We start from the raw sequence: 23,385 nt of genomic DNA on the forward strand, positions 1-23,385 counted from the left end.
TTCTTACTCCCCATCGCTTCATAGTTGAAAGAAGATTATTTGGTATTCGTATTGTAAGAAAAATTAATTTTGTTAATTTTGACGTACACGAACGACCCACAGAAGTCAAGAAATAGGATTTTAAAGAGATTTCAACGTGTCGTACTCTCCTCGCGTACCTTATCCAAAGAAAATGATAACATCATTTTGGAAAATATTAAAAATTACCAATCTTTTCCAATATTTCTTTCACGAATGCCGGAAATTAAAGCCCAATACCAAAAATACTTCTTCTCATCTTTCAAGAGTCCTCATTTCTAATATATATAATAAGCTTTAGCAGCGCTGATGCCGCATGCATTATTACTCTGTCCTTCTACGAATGGGAGTGTAGCTGTTTATATGATAAACGGAGATAATTTCATTACTCGGGATGACCTCTGATGGCTCCTGCATAGCAACTGAAGTATACAGCGTGATATACGTGTATCAACGAATTTAATTATACAATTTATTAAAGTGCATGTTACACCCTGATGCAATCTCAAGTATAAATCACTCATTTACACCGGTGCAATGAAATAAGCGCTACTGTTTTTTTATTTTCTTTTTTTCTAAGCGATCGTTCTTAAAATCAACTTGTAAAAAATTAACACACGGGCCTTGCGTTTGTACAGGTTCAGATAATAACGGTAAACGATTCGAAGAAGTAATATTTATCACGTAGAAAAGTAGAAACTTTCGGTGCTTCGGTAGAAGAAAAAGGTGATTCGAAGACCATTCCAGTTGATAAAACTTCAACGATTATCGGCCTGCTATTGTTAATTTTTCTCGTCTGACGAGCAATGATCGTTACAGTTTAATTACCTTTGATACGACGTAAAACAGTCCTCCGAAGATGTACCGATACATTTTGTTCACTGTACATGTGGCGGAGATGGTGAAAAACCGAAATCACCAAGTTTAAAAAAGACTCACAGACGCGTATAATCGTTGCCGGAAAACGTGAGTGATCACTGTAAGCGTTGATGTTGGGAAACAAGTTTTTTAATGAAAGTCGAAACCATTGCTGAGCGCATGATAACGAAGAACGCGCGACAAGGCGCGTGGAATTTGGAAAACATTGCGGGGTTGTGGCTGAATACGAAAAATAAGTTGACATGCGATCAGATTCGGTCATGCCGTGGAAAATTTCCTGCCACCCTTCCGGGCCACGTGAGAAACTGAGCTCGTCACACGAATTGCAAATAAGTTTCAAGTCCAAAAGTGCGTTTACAAATTTCTTGGTATAGCTTATCGTAAGTCATTGGATAGAGTTTAACCATTGCTATGAGGAGTTGAACGGCGCGTTGTTTGATGAGAAAACAATTTCGAAAACAACTCTGTAAACAACAACCGGGGAAAAAACCTTTCGCTTATCTCAGATTACTAAATCTGATTATTTTTAGGCCAGAGCTATTCAATTTTGTAAATAATCGTCTATTGATTCTTAATTTTGATGCACACATTTTCATACTTGGTAAAAATGCAAATCTTAGCAGCTTACAAAATTACTCGGGTGAAGATTTTAAAACATGCCAATAAACGGTTCCATAAAATGTAAAAAAAATAATACTAAGACTGGATTAATTTGTTGCCTGACTTTTTTCGCTTTTCCACATTTTGCACTATTTATTTTATGCGTAATATTCCCGATCTTTCTATATCTTTTTCGAATTAGACACGTCCGGACAAATTTTTACATAATAATTTAATTGTTTTTCTAGTGTTTTCAAACGTTAAAGACAATATACGCAGCTGTCGTATTGTAAAATTTTCTGCCTCGATTACTCTGGCCAAGAGCATAAACTTTTATATCAATTTTTAGAAATACCAATTCATACCAAATCACTGCATAAATTACAGAGTCTAAATATAGTTAGTGAAAACGATAAATTTTCTTAAAATAAAACAAAAAATAAAAACAACATTAATCTTTGTAACAATTTACCTTGACAATCGTACAGCCATTTTTGGTTTATTTTGAATTTTAACTCAAACGTAATATTACCAATAAAAAGATTTTCAAGTCCAATAACACTGAAAAAGTTAATATTTCGTTTAAAAAATTCTTTGTCATGTGGCACAAAATCCGACTTGGTAACAATTTAGTCAAAGTAAGAAGAATTCTTGATATCAAAGGACCTGCTTATTCAAGCTGTACAATTGCGAAGCGAATGAACAGAGCGATCGGTCGAAAGTGGCTGCACGAGTTGTTGATATGAAATTGCTTATAACGAATACTTTTGAATAGTGAAATAAATAAAGTGAGGCGCAGTGTGAAGTGCAGCGAGTGGCTCACAGAGATCTCGGCTAAAGCACGGCTCTATTTAAAGCTCCAACCAATCACCTATTCTTAGTACCTTTTTTGCCTGTATACTTTTAGATCACTTGCCGCGGAATGCCAGGCTACAGTCCATGCATGCAGTATTTATACACAGGATTGTATATCATACGTTCATCTGTACCTATGGGCCTCCATAGGTGTTATAACAACAAACGTGAAAAATAATCATGAATAAATTGATACGGAAATGACGGTAGATACCATCGATTGTTTTATGTTTTAAATTTCATCAAATATTGGAGATTTCTTTACCTGTGCCGGAAATCGCGGAATCTTAATTCCACAAGTTTGTTCGAAGCTCTGGATCCGATTTAAAACAAGTTTCAAGTACGGTTTTTGTTTTCCGTAATATTTATACAAGGAAAAATTACAAGAAGTTTGAAAGTTGCTGTCAACAACGGAAGCGTTCTTATAACTTACCGAGAAAATTTTTTATAACAAACCGTGCAAAACTAATCGCGAGCTGATAAAAAATATGTTTATATGTAGTAGACGCGGTTTGCATGTTATGTTTACGGTTAATCTTATCGTTTATCGCGGTTCACGGTGAACCGCGAGAAGAATGGAAATGTTTTTCGCCATAACCTTGATGCCAACTGCCAATAGCTACTTTTCGTTTCGCACATTCTATATTATAATAAAGAACAGACATATGCATACTTATATTATACGCAACAACTCTGGCAAAAATGGTATATTTTACTAGGTATTTATGCGTTTAGATCCAACAACTTTAACGTCACTATGTAGTATAAACATCTTTTTTTCCAATGCTTCGTTGCGTTGACTCGACTAACTTCGGTCTCGTATAAAGACTGATTCTAACAACGAATTGTGAACAGAATGTGAATTTAAAAAAGGTAATTTCAGTCGATGTATTAGGATTTAGACGATTTAGTGCGTACAGAAGGAAGCCATTTATATTTGTTAATTATACGTATCGCGTGATCATCAATGTCGAATTTTCCTAATCAACTTCATCACCGAGCCGCACGTACCATTCGTATAATGTCGTTTCTGCGAACGATTACAGACGTAAAATTTTTCAAATAAACTCTCGACGTGAGCGATAAATGAAACTGCCGGATGACGCGATACGTAACATATAACGTATCTAAAACTGTACGCTTCCGGTGGAGGAGCAGTACATCGAGAGACAGATACATGTGAGGAAAATCTGTAAGTCTACTTACCAGGGATTGTTTTAGACCTTTGCCATGCAGTACGGAATTTTTGGAAACTTACCTGAAACAGGTGGAAAAGTAAAAGATAAACATTTTTCAAAAAAAAAGAGATTTCTGCAGAGATTTACTAAGAATTAAGATATCACTGTTGCATGTCGAAAGCGGTAACAGTTAGTTCAATAAATTATCTCATAAAAATCCCGGATATGGATGAAAAATAGCAGAAAATATGCTCTACTTGGGCGAATTAAAGAATACCAACGCACAAACATTTATTTTCAAATCGGAAACCGTGTTACTTTGCGAATGAATGTGAAAAGAACAAAAGGAAATTCGATACTTGGGAGGGTGAAAAATGGAAAGATAATTGTATACAAATCTTAATTTTCGAAATTAAGAATCAAGCATGTAGTAATTAGCATACAACGGAAAAACAAGATAAAACAGGAAGTGAGGACTTTAAATAAATGTAGGTAAATCAAGAATTGCGGTAAGGAGAAATAAACGAGAAGCGAAACGCGATGCTATTAAAAAGAAAATCAAACTTCTCGGTTAAAATAATGTTGAAGAAGCGAGACGAAACACCGAAACAGATGCTTGGAAATGTATGAAATCGACGGTCTCGTTTCATCGCCTTGAGTACGGAAGTTGGTGTCAGGGACGTCTGGAGCACTTGACGCTGAAAGCCTCAAGCCTGAAGTCTCTAACAAGGAAGAAAGACTCTTTATGGATGGGTACTTGTGAAGCTTGTCTCGCGACATTGAACGTCCAGCTCTTTTCACGGCAACTACAAAAGTCTGGACCACGGAAAAGAGTGTCTCGGAAAACGTGCGAAACTTATAACGACAGAAAAGTAGCAAGCAGTGCACGACGACATGAAAGATTGGAGACATCGATTATTAAATATGTTGTAGCGTGTCGTTTTGATGTTGGAAGATTACCGAATCTTAGACGGCATGAATCGGGGCATTTTTCAACGAATAGCCAAAATCCAGGGACTAGCTGACTAGGGATCAATCAAAGTTTCGCGAATAGGATACGCCGACGAGTGTCTAAAGCGAGTTTTTGAAATTAAAGCTTTCCAGTAATCTTGTCTTGTTTTCCTTTTCACAAATCTCTCGAGTGTAGGAGTACCAAATGCTACGAGCCGCCGTCACCAGACGGCATTTCAAGGAGAGAAACGAGGCAAAGTTTCGCACGGAATAACGGCAGCGTGGTGAAGGATTTCGGAATATAAATTTGAGCCTGTCGAGTGAATTCAAGAGGTACTTTGCAACGAGGGAATTCGCGGTGGAAGAAATTCCCACTGCATCAAGAACCTGCGATCTACGGTCTCTGAGCATCATTGCGAAATGTCGATCGGCGAACTGGTGCTCCGGCCAAGAACGCAGATGATTTGATGCACCAAGTTGTCTCGCAATAGAAATGAGATGAAAAATCGATAGTCTGGTCGACAAGCTAAGTGTGAGATGTGCGTTAAAGATTTTTGATAATTGAAACATCGCTCTGTTTAATTTAGTAAATCTTTTTTTTTTAATGAAATAAGTCCTGAGTAACATTTTTATCGTTTCACCGATGTCAAATTAGCGAAAAGTAGATTATACAATTTCATTTTTCGAGTTCCACCTACAATCTTCACGTTTATTTCAAAAGCCAGAACCATATTTTACGGTTGTGATAAAAAATTAAATATAAGTGAGAATTGCATAGGTATGTATGTACAACTCGCATGTATGAAAATATCATGCATATGTTCATTTCTCACATAGATCCTTGATCTGTCGGTAAAACAGGCGACATACCGTTAAGCTGTACGACGGTAAGAAGTTTTTGCGGTATTTTGTCGACCGCCGGTAGGTGAGTATTCTTTGTTCTGCAACTTTCTCCAGCAATCGCAGGTAAGTTACGATCTTTTCAGAATTTTCAGAGTCTGTCAGGATCTCGAGGATACTCGCAGAAATCGATCACACTCGACGAAAATCGCTCGGAAAATTATTGAATGTGATACTCATGAAGCGAAAACGTAAACTTCAAATAAAAGCATATACGTAATCTGTTTATCAATATTATTGATGCTACTTTTACGTGTCGATCGGAAATGCTTTTGTGATTTTTCAACAGGTAGGGGTTCGTATCGGAAAGAATGAAAATAAAAATAATAATATTCAAACGAAAACGTCGGTCGGAAATAAACGTCAGTGAGGAAAAAATTGGCTCGCTGAGTTCGTGATCTTGCAATTGAAGTAATAAATTTCCGCATCACGGTACATTATAAAAACATGCCAATGAAATCACGGAGGAATGAAAAGGAGGCCGGCTATCGCTATGATTGCGAAATACTGGTGAGAAAAAGAACGTCAGCTTTCAATGAGGCAGTCATGTTTTATTCGCAATGAAAATACCGCCGAGCGGATCGTATCGATCAAGATAAATGAACTTGCAGGGATAAAACAGACTAAGCTTAACAAATTGTTTTCGAATCTTGTGTGGCAACGGCGGAACAACGATGAGCACGCAAACACGAGCAAATCAGAAATTAACACGCGGCTTAATCTTATCAATGATCGATAAACAATGATATACTTTGATCGTGGTTCTTTTCTGCGATTAAGTCTGTCTGTCCCTGACGTTGTAATTCAGCGTCTCGTCTCCTGCCAGAGCATTTGACAAGAATTTTAGTACGAAGAAAATTCCTACCAATCGCTAGCCCAGTTTGATTAATTCGTAAGTACAATATTCCACGATTTTAAAGTTTACACGCTGCGTTTAATTGGTTAACAGAATTCGTATCTAGAAGAGTACATTTACGTCAAGGTGGTCCTTCAAATAGGTTTCGGTGAATTTTTACCGTATCGTCCCCAAATCTGTTCCGAAATGCATAAAAATCTTTACCAATGCACGATTTTATATCCTAACACAAAGGGGGTCGACTAATGCCGTTTAAAATAGATAAATTTCTAGTGTAAATATTATATCAGCGGATCAATATTACCATAATGAAACAGTGGAGAAAAATTCAAAATTTTGCAGCTTGAGATGAATTTTATTTAGATGGTTTGCTAAGTTTTAAATAATTTTAAAGTCACCAAGCAATGATTTTCGTGAAGTGTCCGTCGTTACAATTACGTTCCGAACTTCAGCCTGACGATTATTTATAGAAGAAATTGTAACTGTGAGAAATTACTGGATACACGATTAGAGATAAAATGCCCTAGGAGGTCCACTAAAATTTTTGGGTTGAATTAACCATTTTTAATGTATTGCAAAGTAAGAAAAAAAAATGTAAAAATGACAAATTAAATGTTGATATGACGATTCAAGTGTTGATATTACAAAAATGTGTTTGATATTCACTAACAGAAATGTAACAAATATAAAGTGGACCTGCTGAAACATTATGTTTAGTTAAAATTTTCTAACAGTGTCTTTATTACAATTTGGCAAGAGCATCGGTATTATCTACGATGTAGTTTGTGCCTACTGTACTTGATTTGAATCTCATTTCCTTCAAGGGGACGATATATTAGTGAAAATTTGGAAAAAAAGAATTTGCAGGTCGACATGAAACGATTTAAATTAGCACGGAATACCCTATAATAAAGAAATAAAGATCAAAAACTACCGATAATTTTCACTTTGTAGCCCATAAAAAATAAATATCATTTATCTATTAGTATATTTTCGCATAATGGAAAGATACGTGTCAAATTAATTTTTCGAAAGATTGCAATTTACCGTCAAGATATTTGCCGGATTAAGTAAGATATGTTTGGTAAAATATTAGCATCAATTCTTACTAATTCGTCGGTGTTAGATTTTTCTCTTCAAGTAAATTAGCCCTGCGATAGCATACAACTGAAAATGCAACAAAGACCAATACGACAATTTTTTTTTTGTATATTTAGAGAACTTTGCAACATATTTCTTGGCACTTTCTTACCATTTCTGATAGTATACCGACAGGTTGTAACGATTCGAGTGTACCCGCGTAGATCATAAGAAGAATTGAATAGACTTTGACCCATGGGGTCGATCACGTGCTGTGTTCCTCAGCCAATTGCATCTACCTTCTGGAAAAGTCGCAATCTCTCTGCCAAGCTCTCGTTGCTAATCTGTCTTGTAAGCATGACGTGCTGAATCGTCATTTAATAAAACATCTTGCTAAATTATAAGTGGAATAACAATTATATCAGTCTGTTAGCAAAAAGTGTCTATACGAAGTATCATCGGGAACAGAAAATAAAAGGGTAAAGTGATCCTTAAAATATGTTTCTTCTAAATCGCAGATCGTTGTAAACGCCTTTAACGAGCACGTCGGCATTGAAAAGCTTCGAGCGGCGAGTATTGCAAAAAATTAGCCGGTTAAGTCACTGTTACAGCGATAAATTTCGACGAGAAATATCAAATTATAGAGAGATCTGGTGTAAATAAATGATAAACAGCAGAGATAATTTGAAGAAGAGGATTTAATTACGTTATATATAATTTAAACTCAAGAAAGACGACTGATTTATAGAATTATACGCCATTGTAATTTTACATACGTGATTTTGAATGGATAGTTGATATTTTGATATGATTGAATGATTGGATGAATTTTGGTACGATTTACGTCATAGCCTTGTATACAATAAAATTCTTTAGAGATTTTCATTTCAATTGTTTAGGTATGTGTCTTGTAAATGTAGATTAGAAGGTAAAAGAAATATATATATTTTACAAGGCTTTCAATACTCGAGAGTAATTATTGCGATTCAATGCAAATTATTTTTAGAAGCAAAATGATTTCAAAAAAAATTTTTTAAATTGAGAGAATAATTCATTTTCGATAAATTCACCCCACTACGCATAAACATGCTTTGCATAATTTGTACGTTTTTGGTGTTGCTGATTACGAATCTGAAATCGTATTTTGAAAATTTAACATGGCAAATCCAATCAGCGGACCCGAAAATCTCTGCATAGAGTTTTTCGACTGTAATCGATCAAATTTGAAATTTTAATCCACCACATTGCATCCGTCGTCTTGAATGTTTGAAATCTAATATCAGATTCGTAATCAGCGATTCCGAAAACGATGTAATACTACGCATCTTGTTCTGAAAGTTGATTCAGCACAATAACATCGACAACTCAAAGGGTTAAAAGAGGTTTTTATTCAGTTATCTCGAAGTGATTGAGAAGTTGACCTATCTAAATTCAACCATGTCTGTAATTTCAACAACCCAAACGCATGCGTAACGGCTATCTTTTTTTTCTCTTCTCCAGCAAAATCACAGCAAAATGACCCTTGCTAAGAGCGCCCTTTTCCTCCTTGCGGTCCTATGCGTCACTGCAAATGCCGTACGGGTGAAAGTAAATGACGGCCGAACCGTCTGTGCATGCACATTGGACTACACCCCGGTTTGCGCGAGCAACGGAATCACTTATGCCAATGTATGCGATTTCGAGTGTGCCAGAGACGAGGCAATCGAACTGAATCGGGCGGGTGAGTAATTCGTCAGCGATCGATATTATTCGCCGACTGACTGATTGCCAAACAGATTCGAAACTTACCAAGAAATTTAACGAAAGATGATTCCCTTGTAGTTTAAAAATATCTTTCAATAAGATAGTTGAAATGCTTAGAATCAGTATCCAAAGAATTTTCAGGAATCATCAAGAAGCGAGAAGTTTATAAAAATTTTCATGAATTTTATTTCAATTACTTTACTTGATTTCAAAGATTCCAGATTTATCGAATCGATATATCAAAGTGTTCGTGAAACCGTTCAGGTCTCAATGACTGTTCAAAAAAAAAAAAACATATGTAACATTTTTAATATAATTCAAACGATCAGTTGTCTCTGTTTAAAAACGTTTCACGTACAGCGTACAGTGGATTTGGTTCATCTGTCTTTTAGTCGATGCTTCGCGCAGTCAAGTTTAAAAATTAAAAACTTTTTTTTTCAATACGAAATCTGCGACATAGTATACATATATATATATATATATATATATACCTATGTATGCGTAGCATACAGCTTAGACGAATGAGAAAATTCATTCTCTTCAAATGTTCGAGGAACACGTTCAGCTTTCCATTATTTATTCTAATTATATTTACACTTTCTTGCGTAGAAATCACTCTCCGGACCAACGGCGAGTGCCCCTTGTAAAAACCGACCATCGGAGTTCTGCCAGTTCAGAGAAAATGGAGGCGAAGATTTCAACTGAATTCTTCAAACACGTGTATGCATATTATTCGACAATTTTACACGATGCATAAATAAAAATATAAGAATATAAATATGGGTACATTGTTCACGCAGTATGCGATTATATTAAATCTTTGAATAATTGTAAATATTCTATCGTAATCCGAAAATTCATTATCACGCATCCCCTGACATTTTCCGCATTCAATAAATTTCTGGCCACAATTAATACCGTAGAACTACTTTAGCGCTTAGCGCAGGGATCTGCAAATTGAATAACGTGCTTCTATTAAAATGACAGTGACAAAATTGAGCCTAGACAACTATGGATCATCCAAGGGTTGCATTTGAGGGTTATCGCTTCTCCTTGACACCGTTCACAACTTGAGAGAACAAAGAGAAGTGATAAATTGGGTGAAGAAAACAGATAAATCGCCGTATAAATGGTAAATAATTGAACACGCCCACCCGCATAAATTACACGGATATTTTACACGCGTGCGTGAGGATCGTTGAAAGGATCGTCGTCGCACTGATGCTGGTAGGAATGCTTTGCGCAATGATCAGGCTCGTACAGAGCTTCGATCGAGGGGTGAATGCAATGAATCGTAAACTCGCCTATTAGATACCTGCCTATCTATCCAACTGCCTACTTACGATTGGCAATGATGAACGGGCGTTGAAGAAAAATAGTAAATTGTAAAAGTTAGATTCACCCGGCAGATGCACCCACACGCGGCGCATCACGGTCTATTGTGAGTCGCGAGTCTTGCACAATCTGTCAGTCTTGACGCCTGCATACGCATAGAACGAGTAGGCATGATGGGTCTCGTCGAGTGAACAATATAAGATTATACGTAGAAATGACGAGTGAGTGATGGATTAACGACGCGAGGCGTTCTACGTTTATTCTGGAAGTTCGAAGTCGTAAGGGGTGAAAAAAAGAAGTGGAATGGAGATTTGGAAAAGTCACACCGATCTCCTTGTGCTGGACGATGACTTGGTGGAGATGGACGTAGAACCAGAGGTCCGGGCAAGCATCGTTACAGATTATTGCAGTTTCAACGAAATGTAGGTTGCAAAGTTGGTGGATTGGATTTATGGATGTGTAGTATATGACGTATATTGGTTAAGAAAAATTGAAATGAATTTACACCGGACGTGCAGGATTTTATTTCGCTCTTTCTAAAGCACTGTACGAATTTTCTTTAATCGAGTCCGTTAATTATTCTGATGCGATAGTCTAATATTCTTATGAGTCATTCCAAGAAAATATGTAAGCTCTCCATTTTCACTGCAGTCACTATATATATATTTTATTAATCGCGGTTTACTACATTTCAGACGTTTCTAAAGGTGCGAGGTAACGATTATTCCCAAACCTTCATCGTCGGTGTAACGTTACCAACTTCATCCTCGTAATATTTCGATCTCTTCGAGGAAACTCTAACCGCGGTAAAATTAACATTCGTAAATTAAACGAAACATTGTGAAAAATTCCTATTTTCCTCAATGAAAATTAGTTTGTAAGCGTTGTTATTGCAAATCGATCATGTTTCGTTTTAATTCACGGAGGCACCTGTTCCAGTAAACCCTTTCGAAGGTCTTACGGGTTACGTGCAACGCAACATACACGCGTGCAGATAAAGACACATAGCTGTATCTTCTATCGACTGCATGTTGGATGCCGATTTGCGGTGAAGCTGAGGCAGCAACGTTAAATAACGGTATGCGGTATGACTGGTCTACTATTGCGCGTAAAAAGATGGACGCAACTCTTTGGCGTAGGTTCAGTGTGCGTGTAAATAGTTAGTGCGAAACAAAACTGCACCGCGGGAAAGCCATTCAGCAGCAACGATTTGCGCTCTCGTTTTTTCTTTACCGCTATTTCCGGTTCGCTGTGAATGCACCGAGAATCCTTAATCGAGACATTCGTAAGTTTCACAGGCATTTGTAGGTTGTGAGAGCGGTAGAGATTTTAAACTAACTCACGGATCTAACAAGTTCGAAGACTTGCTCAAAAATTCCAAAAAAAAAACAAAAAAAAAAAAACAGAATTCTTTTTACCACTTTGTCGTTATTTTCAACAGTTGGCACTCGGTGGTTGCTGCGATATTGTGATATGAAAATTAATTTTTGATACTTCCGGTACTTCGTGATGATTATTCGTTCCATTTTGACTATTCTAACATTTCCGATTATTACTATTATTACTACCTCGAGTTTTTTTTTTTTTTTCTATCCACAGAAAATCCGATGTTTCAACGTTTTAGGGTTTTCGCATCATATGTTGCACACTTTTCCGATACTGATATGTATGTAAAAATGACTCGACGATGCGAGTTTAATTTAAAGGATAAAAATTAATAAACAAATGGAAGAAAAATCAAACTGAAATTTTCACAAATATCACTGTAGTTCGATCGAAAGTATTCCTTGTATCTAAAATTCAGTCAGAATACTAAGTGAGTTGTTAACTTGTGGACGAAACAGTTGCGAATATTTATATGCGTACGTGTCAGTCGGCTGAAAATTGTACATCGAAAACAGCCGCTACGATTCTTTGATACAAAAAACTAAAATACATATCCTTTTATCTTGCGTACACGTTAGCTAAAATTTAATTATCTGAAATATGTAAATAAATCGTAATAATGAAAGCGACCGCGAGTTCCAAACTCCTGAATGATGCATAGAATCGTCGCTGGCTTTCTTTTCATTTGTACACACGGGCATGCGGCATATAAATACATGGCGAATATAAAAATACCATAGGTGGTTATTTCATCCGTAAGGCCAGTTCAAGTAGCAGTCTGCTCGAGGCATTAGGACACCTGCCGGTTACATGTTACTCGCAAATTTGCAGCAGGTATTCATGCCCAAGTGTATATACCTGTACGCTACGTATGCACTCGGAGAGTGCGAGCAAATTCTTCCGGCAATTCTTGTCCCCGATCGACACGACGCGATTCAAGTCTTACTATATATCTGCTGAGAAACGGTAAACCGTATCAGATAAGTATCAAGCTCTTATTTTAAGCGGGGCGGTATATTCGCAATGATCGCCGGTAAGAATTTCGAGGAATCGTTCGAGATTACGGAATAATATCATATTTTCCTGTAATTTCAATAATTGATCCTGACGTACGGTAAACCGTGATAAAAAGAAGAAAATTTACTCATATTTTGAAATCTTAGTTTCTTCAAAGTCGTTGTAAAAATTAGAGGAACATGACTTTTTGCCCAATGTTTCGTTACGATAACGTTACGATCTTAGAATTTATTATCTCGCTATTCGGTTAGCCAGGAAAATTTTGTTTTAGAATCTATGCTCCGATAGTCGAGGACCAGAAAGACGCAGCACCCAAGAAACAGTGGATACTGCTTTAAGAAGGAAAGGGAACTACAGTCGGAGTGACAAGTTAGGAAAGACAAAGCCTTTTGAAAAATGTCGAGCAATGTTATTTAAACCAACGATAATGAACGCGAATGAAGTAATATTTACACGTGAGAGAAATCAATCGGAGTAAATTCGAACGGTTTTTTAATTACAATGTTTAAAATGATTGAACCACGGTATTTTTGGTCACATTCCAATATTTTCCGGCTATCAAAATTGAACTCTCTTACTGACCCACGGGCACAAGCATTTGAAAGAAACTGTAGTTCTTTTTCCACCCTATCACTTGAAGTTTTCGTGTGATACGCTTTATTCGCAGTATCAAAGTGGCTTTAATTTTTCAAGATTCCATTGCTGTTTTACCGTCAGAAAAGCGTGTTAAACAAGAATTTAAAAATAAAATATGGCTCTTATCTGGCGGTATGAGGAACGTTGATTTTCATTCAATTACAATCATCTCTTTATTGCCAGAAGGGCGAACCGTAAAAAAAATTCGATAAAAAAAATTACACGCCCGTCTAACCACGTTAAGATGATAATTATCACATGTTTACGCCGTTTTGCAGGCTAAAGACTTCCTAATTTCTGTTTGACGAAATTTACGTCTGCAAAATGCTGATACACCCTCATGACGTTAAGGTGATTGAAAAATCAAGTATAGCGTGATTTATGCCCTTTTTTGCCCTCGAATCTCTTCGATATCATAAAATGTGAAAAATTCATGAAAATCGTTTCACGGTTGTATTTCGTTTCCCGTGGTAGAAACTGCATACTCCAAATGTGCTTGACATTTGAAATTATTGCCGTTCCACTCAACCGTTTAAGTTTTTCAGACAAACGAAGAAGAAAATTCCTGTCCAGGATGGAAGTGAAAGACATACAAACTCCTACTGCTAGTCATGCGACAAAAAATTATCAATTATAAAAATTACCGACCTTAGCAAGTCGACGTGAACTTTTGACGCCAAGCGAAACGATGAAATTCCAACCCATACCAAGACGTGCGTGTAATAAATAAGGCGAGTTACGAGATGCGCGGAGATTCTGTCCTTACAGTTATGCACATACATACAGCTGTACAATCGCAGGAGAGGCGCGAGTCTTTCGACGTCGAGTGTTGCAATTTCAAAGGCAAATCACATCTCCGTATTGTCTTTACACCCATATCACCGCCTGCACAGCAGCAAGTATAAGCCTTTCTATTCGAATATGCGGGAATATTAATTGAAGGTAACCGATTTGCACCGCGCAGCTCTACTTTCCGTTCGACTAATCACAAATCAAACAACGACTCCGCCTCACACACGTGTATTAAGAGCACGTTTCCACCAACGAATCGCCACTGCGGGACATTAAAGTCATTGAGTAGGTGCGCTAGGCGCTCAGTTGCAAGGTGAAAAGAAAAAAATTTGAAAGTTTTAAATGGTAGAACAATATTCCGTAATTATTTTCAAAATTGTGCTCTAAATCGCACAGGGGACGAGACTCGGGGATAATAATGCAAACGAGAGAAAACTCGCGTAAGCATTCTCGGACTTTACGAGGTTTAACGCGAATGCCTGTGCATGCGCAGGTACTTACCGGCTTCTCTACAGTACCTTGGTTTCAACTAGGCCAGTTGCAACCGGGCATTTTAATCTCGCTAAGAAATTGGCTCGAGGATCGGGGGGCCGCGCGATCTAGAAACCGTAGAAACCACTGCGCGACCAGACCCGAAGATCCGAAACTAGGGACCGGAGCAGAGAGCAAACAGCAAAGCGCAAAGAGCAAAGACCGCGGGGCATTGTGTAGGTACATGTGGAAGTGGCAATTGTACAATTTATCTACGTATCTTCGCCTTGCGGGCTGATGCGTGTGACCGGGATACGGAAGTTGAAGAGGAAAGTTGAGACGAAACGAACGAGTCCCGAATATCAATAGGAGACAGTTTATAGATGGTTGGCATTTAGAGGCTGTTGGTTGTACGAAATCCGATACTTTTTATGGATTTTATTACGAGATAGTTTTAAAATGATTATTTACAAAAATTGTTATAATCCTGAACAGCGAAGATATCTTTGAAATACAAGAATAGAAAATACCGCAATTGTACGAAAAGCTTAGATGTCGATGCTTTGTTTAAAATCGATCGAAAATTGTTGAACATCCGATAGATTCGTTTGATTTCACTTTACATTTTTTTTTTTCGTAGTCAATGTAATATTGCCAATTGTCGATCATGATTAATATCGATGCGATGTTGTCAAGTTGCATATTTAACCATGCCAGCACGATAAAACGAAGTGTTTCGACAAATCTGTAGATAATAGTCTTTCAAGTAAAACGAACCATGATAGAGCGAAGTAATATTATTAAAAGGATTGGACGTGATCATTTTAGAAGATATGATACTTCGATAATTCACAAACTCGTTATTCCCTATTGTAATACAACTTAATATTTAGTCAACCGTAATACTACCAAATTTGAGAAATTCATTTGCGACGAAAATCCCAAGCGTTTGTCAACATGTTTAAAATTTCGTATTTGAGTCGAAGAGTTCGTGAGATAGAATTTTCGAATTTTGTAAATGATGAAATAAGCCGACGATTTACAAGTTGGGGATACAGAAATTCGGACACGCATAAAAAATGAGCAGGCTTGTAAAATTTCCCGTTGCTCCGGTCATTCGTGAAAACAAAAATCTCGTACATGAATATCTTATCAAATTCACAAATAACTTCTACTTAATAACGATTTTTATTTCGTTCATTATGCAGCTGTAACCTTATCCATCAATTCTGAACAATTTTGTATACTTTCATTTGTTCATTGTTAAATGAAACTCGACGGCTTAATTCCAACAGCTTGCTGCGTAATATCCGGTAAAATACTGTCAAGAAAACCGGAAATAGGATCTTAGCTATAACTCGACGTCGCTCTACATCGTCAAAACAATTTCTAAATGTAGCTAAATAATTCATCTCCCGGCTAGTGATAACGAGTTATACAACAACAATCGGCTATAATAATGGAAATCGAAACAAAAAGCTTGTAATCGTAAATCAAGGGCTCGTTAATTATTGCGAACCTGACAACTGCTAAGATAAAAAATACTGTAACAACTTTAGTTATCTCTTCACTCATTTAGTTGTATCTCTTTTAAGTCAGCACAATATTATACGTAGTTTTGTCCATCTTTCGGCAATACTTCATTCATTTCCCACCATTTTCTTACGCCGTGGTGTTGAATTAAGATTAATTTCTGAAACCGTGTCGCTTCATGATCCATTGTGCATTTTAAACTGACCTTGAATCGGGGACAGACAATTTCACGTTCCGCTATTGACTCGCGAAGAAGAAGTACGAACTAAATGACAATATATATCAGTAGAATACACAACGAACCGATGCCTCCCGCCAAGTTGGTAAAAATCACGTAGCAGTCAAGCCTCGGGCACCGGTTATATTATTATACTGCAACTTCTACCGCCGCGTATCTCCGTGTTTATGGCAAAAAGAGGAAACCGAGAGAGCTGACGAACGGGAATATGTAGATCATCTCCAGTCTCCGCGTAGCCGAGGACAATGGCACATATTTTGCTCCATTGACACAATTTCAGTTCTCATACCTGTATACGTGCCTATGCACAGGTATACTTGCAAATATACCAGATATTTGACTAGATAAAGCGTGGAAACTGTGAAAAAGATAAAGGTTCCATTTCAATAACTAATTCTGTGCCGTTTTTTTCTGTTGCGAATTTTTGGGTACGTTTCGGTTTAATGGAGTTCCGAACATTTATGTAGTGACGTTGATTCGTACACAATTTTTCCCCCTGTTTACATGAGAAGAACTACAGTCGGTAGAATGTTTAAAGTTCCGAATCTAAATAACAAGATTTCGATAAAAGCCGGAAAATCAATGTGACTTTTTCTGATCAACGGTAAAAAATATTCTACGAAAATACAGAAATCAAAGTGGTCACGGTCAAATCTAAATACAAGTCAAATACGCACGAATCATCTTTTCTGATATAGTTATACTTTCAATTCTGAGTTGCGCGTACTTCAAGTGAAAAGAAAGATCGACTAGGAAAATATGAAAATACAAATATTACACTGAATGTTCAAAGATCCCGAATGGTGAAAACTGCGAACGGTCAGAATTCGAATGATCGGAAAACACTGAGTGGTCAAAAAGTCGAATGATCAAAACTCTGAATGCTGAAACTTCCCAACGGCTTATCTGAAACTTGACTCGTAACCATATTTTTGACGATACTTTAAAATATACCCGTGTAAAATGCTTGGACAGAGTCAATATTTGTTTACATCTACCGGAAGATAGATGCACTTTACGAAGTTGACATTGTTAATTCGAATCGACATCTGGGTAACGCAATTTGTGACGTAGTTGAACAAGATGCGACGGGCATTGACCAAACGACGCCCACATGTACATATCTGGAGACGAAAAGAACGAATTTCGAAAAAAACATCAAGTGCTCCAGAGGTTTAGCATTTTACTGCAAGCATCCAGTTTTTTCAATTTTTTTTTCAAACCATTTCTATCAAACCTTTTCTCCTGCGAGACAAATTTTGTGCCCATGCATACGCGTTGCATGAATTTTTATTTTCACTTTCTATTTTCTGTTGCGTCGTTGGAAACCCGTTAGATTCATAACTCGATTTTAATAGCGAGGTACATCTTCAGCATCTCGATTTTCAAACACCATTAGACGGCACACAGCGATTAGTTTGTTATACGAGCTGCAGCGTTAACTTTCTTAATTGCTTTCGGATTCGACAGCCGATTTATATTCCAGGCACGAAATCACTCGCTCGGAATAACGGTGACATTTTTTGCTTCGATTCTGTAATACGTGAGTGAGAATTCGGAAACGTTGGAATTGTCAATTCGTGAACGGTCTGGTGAAGATCTTTTTTTTTTTTTCAACATATGGATACCTTTACCTACCGACCTATCTGTATATAGCAATATAAAAGGTTTTATTCGGCAAAATATCTTTCCAGCATAAACTAAATTGCTACCATTAGAATTTCTTCAACGACGCTTGCGTTGCAACTGATCATGCTATTAAATTTTGAATCTTCTCTGAAATGTGCTTTTATCTGGATTTAGTTTTTTTACCTGCCTTGGTTTTGCGAATATGACCACCAGCGCAAATTGCGAAAAAGTTTCACAGTCTTGAAAAAAAAAAATGTCTGTTGCATTTTATACAAATTTATTTTCGATATTATTTTCTAAACTTAGCGAAACGTCGCCAGGTAGCTTCGAGTATATATTACACCGACAAATCTCAACAGTGAAAAGAGATATATGTCTGCTTTTATATTATCCTCAATTAGAAAAAAGGTGTGTAGGTTTTAATGACCTACTGAATGTGATAATTTGGCCACCGTTAACGATCAGTCGGTGATAGCGCGCGTCGAATATTAATTAAGAAGTATATTAAAAACCTTGGAAGTAACCTCTGTCTTAATATTTCGTTACGCAGGTGAGAAACACTCGTATCCACGATGTGAAGATGAAAAATCAAAGAAATTGGTAAAACATGGAAATTTCTCATCACTATAATCATCCTCAATAATGAATCCGAAAAATTCGACGCACCAATGAAAAGTGAAAAGTGTAGGAAAAAATAGGCTTCTGTAGTAGATACAAGGAAATCGTAATGTTCGGTTCACAAACGATTATAGAGCGCGAGGAGGGTAACCGGTTATAAAAGTTGCCCGTCGTGCTCTGCGGAGAATTTTCGTATCTTATACGGTACGTATTATTTACACAAGAGATTTCATATATATATAGTAATATATACACAAGAGATTTACTATATATACATACATACACATATGTATATGCTAGTGCTACAGAAAAACTTGTCTGGTCGACAGTTCACTTCGGTTTAGCCATGTTTGCCGGTGTGGTTGTAACAGACACGTAGATACACGATAGTAAACGAAAGTTTAAATCGAAAGTTCTAATCCGGTTTTTATTTCCTCGGATTCCGCGTAGTTCTGCAAAAGAGCGACGATCTTGAAAGGCTGGTAAGAAAATTCCTACGAGCTTGCCTTTCATCGGCACGCAGTAGAATTTTCCAAATAATTTATACGAACTTTCATGAAGATGAAGATTGTTTCTTCCATTTTATCGGAATTAAAGTGACTCTATGAAAGTAAACATTTACACGTAACCTGAGTGGATGTATAGAACATGTTGAGCCGATTAGACGGTGGTTGAATATTATTCTGAGAAATTAAATGCGAGGAAAGGTTGTTGATATGGATTAAGGACCGATACCTCGGTGTAGTAAGTGAATTTGCGCAGCTTTAATTCCATGTGGAACGGGTCTGAAAGATACGAACCGGTTATTCTTGTCACGATAAAACCGTTTTGACTTTGTTCTTATACTCCGAGCGGATCAGAATTTTTGGAAAATAATACAATCTGATCGAAATTACTGCGGCGTTTGAGATCCAGAAAAAAATTACAATAACTATACAAATAGAATCCAAGGAGGTCAAGGTCGGAGGTTGATGCAATTGGCACGAACTTTTGCCCCAAATATGTATATTTTCAAAATCCAACTTGTTTCTTTGGTGTCATTGAGGATGAATAGGACACGCGGACTGAATAAAAAATTATAAAAAAAAAGAGAAAAATCCATTCAAAAATCTCCAACAACACGATTTGCACCAATGACATTAAAAATGGATGAAAATAAAATCTCGACCAAGTAATAAAAATCAATCTCAACAAATTCGAATAGCGCAAGCTAAAGTGTCAGCGTTTTTGGAAAAATATGTGTAATTAAAATGTTTAAAATGATTGAAAATTTCTGTTTTTAAGCAAATTTTTATGTTTTTAGGATTATTTTCTCAAGAGATTTTCAAAGATCGTCTGAAAAAAATGTAGAAATGATGAGTTGTCGTAACTTTTTTGTACGTATCAATTATAAATATATGCTAGCTTTTGTTATTTGCAGATTCATTTATTTTCACATCATACATAGTAGAGATGTTGTTTAATTCATATTTACTGTAATTGGCGCAAATCACATTGCTGAAGATTCTTTCAAAGTTGCGTTTTTTCTCTTTCCCTACTTTAGATTCAGACTGTGCGTCTAATCGATATTTAACCAAGTTTCGTTTTAAATTTTCTTCCGTTCCTTGAAACAACCCTGAGTGTCGAACCTCGTACAACCAACGTGCGCAGAATGCTTGTGCAGGTCAACTTATGGGACTCTACATCGTGGAGGCCAACTTTCTACAAATACATACTAACGTACGTACAATGCTTACATGCCCGTACCTACAAGCACATGACACGCGTACATACGCAATGACGCGTGATATCGAGATGTTTCCTTTCGTTCCCGAATCCCATTCCGTAATCTTTTATACTTGTGTACGCGAGCCGAAGCGTGCGGCACGTTGTTTTATGACAGGGTCAACTAACCTGAATAGTTAGGTATTTATTTTATTATTATTACACGCGCGTACGAAGATTATTGATTTACGATCTTTACACACCGCAGCAGACGATATTATACGTATATAACTTATTACTGCCGTATTAACGCAACTATTCGACATGTCCATGGCACGGATTTATTGTGCACACAGACACCGCCGCATTAGGCATGCGAAACGCGCGGAGTGAATGCAAAATATTAAATAACAGCGCAACGCTTCGACGATAGAAGCAATAAGCAATAACAAAAACAATGCACAAGTCCGCTTGAAATCTTTACAACACTTCGGATGACCGTCGTGTACTAAAAGTATGACTAGAAATTCGTTAAATGTTCTAAAATGAAGATCGAATATAAAAAACTTGAACCGATTAGAGTTTTGATCAATACCGGATGGATCATTTTTAATTGCGAGTTACGCCAGCGATTTATACGAACCGGCAACTGTCTATCGATACAAAAGTAACACCTTGTCTGTATTTTGATCAATTTTTTTTTTACCAACGAACCTCCAGGCTCCACGAAGCCAATACCTCCTATACCCGACCCATCAACGATGCCATAAATTTTACTAATACAATAATTTCACTTCGCAAGCGTCGTCGTGATTCGTGTGCAGTAGAGAAGCACAGGTATAAGGTTGTGACATGCGCCTGTTACAGCCTGAAAGCGAATCCCACCGCAAATGAAAGTGAGCATCGCCGATCAACGTAGTCAGCCGACATATATGATAATAAATAACGTAATGCATCAGCGTGAATAAGAGACGAAGCATCGCGGAGAAGACTTCTTCCTTGCGGTGGCTGAGACCATCCTTAAGAGGATACTGTAACGATTCTTTACCGACCGAGTGAAACGCCACTTGTTTCGATTGTTATCGAAGCCTGTAAAAACTCAAAGTCCGATACGAAAAAAGTTTTGTTTTCATTTCACCGTCTGAATCAAGGTAAGGAGAATAGAAAAAGCCCGGCAGTACGTATTGCCGAGATAAGAAGAAGAAGAAGAAGCTGCGAGTAAGATCCAATAACAATTCAAGAAACGCTGAAAGGGTGAGAAATCGAATTGCAATGACTTCCCACTTTCGTTGTCGGTCGAATAAAGATATGATATTAAAAGAGTTGATGTCGATCGAAGCAAAAGAGAGGCTGTCTCATTGGCTGACTCGCGTGTCCTTGGAATCGGTCCATAGACAGAGCTACGGATCGCGGCGTCTTACGGAGCAAAGTGCTACGACTTTGCACAGGCCAATGGTTATTCTTGTTGCAGACGTGTGGTTGTACGTGTAGATCGGGACCCCCATTCAATGACGCAACCTTTCTACACAATTATTCTTCGTACCCATACATTATTCGCGATCTCGGTGGTCGATTGTCGGCGCATTGTATCCCCTGGAACAACCAACACACGGACGCTTCCAGTCACGAAAGCCATTTCGCGTTCTTTACAATCTATACCTGTACTATAAAGGTTAAATATAATGTCCGCATGTTCGATCACGACCGCTCTGCGATCTGCTGATATTTTTTTCTAACGCGAAATTTATCAGAGTGATATATGTATATATGGATGATTTGGAAAAAATTAATGTTCAGGCCTCGTTCCAGCAAAAACAAAAAATATTTCCCAAATTTGAAACAGTCTAATCGATACATATATTATATATAAAACGAATTTTACCACCGTACATTTTGCACCTCGCATCGGATGGTCGTAAGGTTTTTTATTTCTCCTCAAGTTCAAAAAATGTAACGGGATAAGTTAGTAATGAAATTTTACACGCCTGTAGTATATAAAAGTGTTGGCTTTCGATAAGATTGGACAAAATTCTAATTGCTAGGTTTCACTTCCTAGTTTAAATGAACGTTACGAAACCGCTCTCCAGCTGCTAGGTCTGGTTGATATAGCTCCAGCATCGTGTGATCATGTTTAATCGTGAAAGTATTCAAGATTACTAATTTTAAATTTACATATGATCGTGAGGTCGAGGTTATAAATATCAGAATGGCAAATACGAAACGAAGGGGAATTATTTCAAACGGGTAACGTATTTGCATACCAAAGAAATTCCGAGATTAGTATGTTTGAGTTCACGGCAGGTTTCAAATTCCGCATTATCGATGTAAAAATCTATCAATGGATAGAGTATTTTAGACAGAAAACAAAACTCGTTGAACTCGATAAAATTTGTAAACGCGCGGGTGAAACGAAGATCGTTTTGCTCTGCACGCATAGTGTTTTAAGTAATAATTGGAGACTTTGGTAAGAAATTTAAGGATGTTTATTCAAATAAGTAATTTAATTTGCTCGATTTGTAAAATGTGCGCGTGACTAGTTCAAAAGGTATTGCTTGTTAGACATGAATTTTTCACGCTGATTTTGAATACCAAGTGAAATATCTATACATTTTAACGATACTCGAAAGTAGATAAAAATGGTCTGATTTAATGATAACAATGCTTCATATTGATTTCAAATCAAAAGGATGTGAAAAAAGTTATGACTGTTACATGTCAACGAATCGATGACGTTCCTTTGTGAAGGTAAGAATTTTATTATCCTTATTGATTGCTTGATTTTTTCCACAAGTCAATTATTCGATTGGGTGCATTATTTGGGTTGGTTGAGCTTTTGAAGCATAGTTTTATACATGAGCTTTCTTGAAAAGGGTATATATGACTGAAAATAATACAGGAAAAATTCTTTAAAAAAAAAAAGAGTTTCGCGTGACGACTGTAAAAAGGATTGGAAATTTTTGGCGCAT

The 23,385-nt window shown here is 37.0% G+C and overlaps 1 protein-coding gene across 2 annotated transcripts in view; it reads right to left on the reverse strand.

Annotated features, from left to right (window-relative positions):
* Nucleotides 1-23,385, reverse strand: part of LOC124304141 (rhotekin-like) — a 74,554-nt gene that overhangs the window by 38,697 nt on the left and 12,472 nt on the right. The window lies entirely within an intron of this gene.

Source organism: Neodiprion virginianus, chromosome 4, assembly GCF_021901495.1.
Source record: "Neodiprion virginianus isolate iyNeoVirg1 chromosome 4, iyNeoVirg1.1, whole genome shotgun sequence".
NCBI lineage: Eukaryota > Metazoa > Arthropoda > Insecta > Hymenoptera > Diprionidae > Neodiprion > Neodiprion virginianus.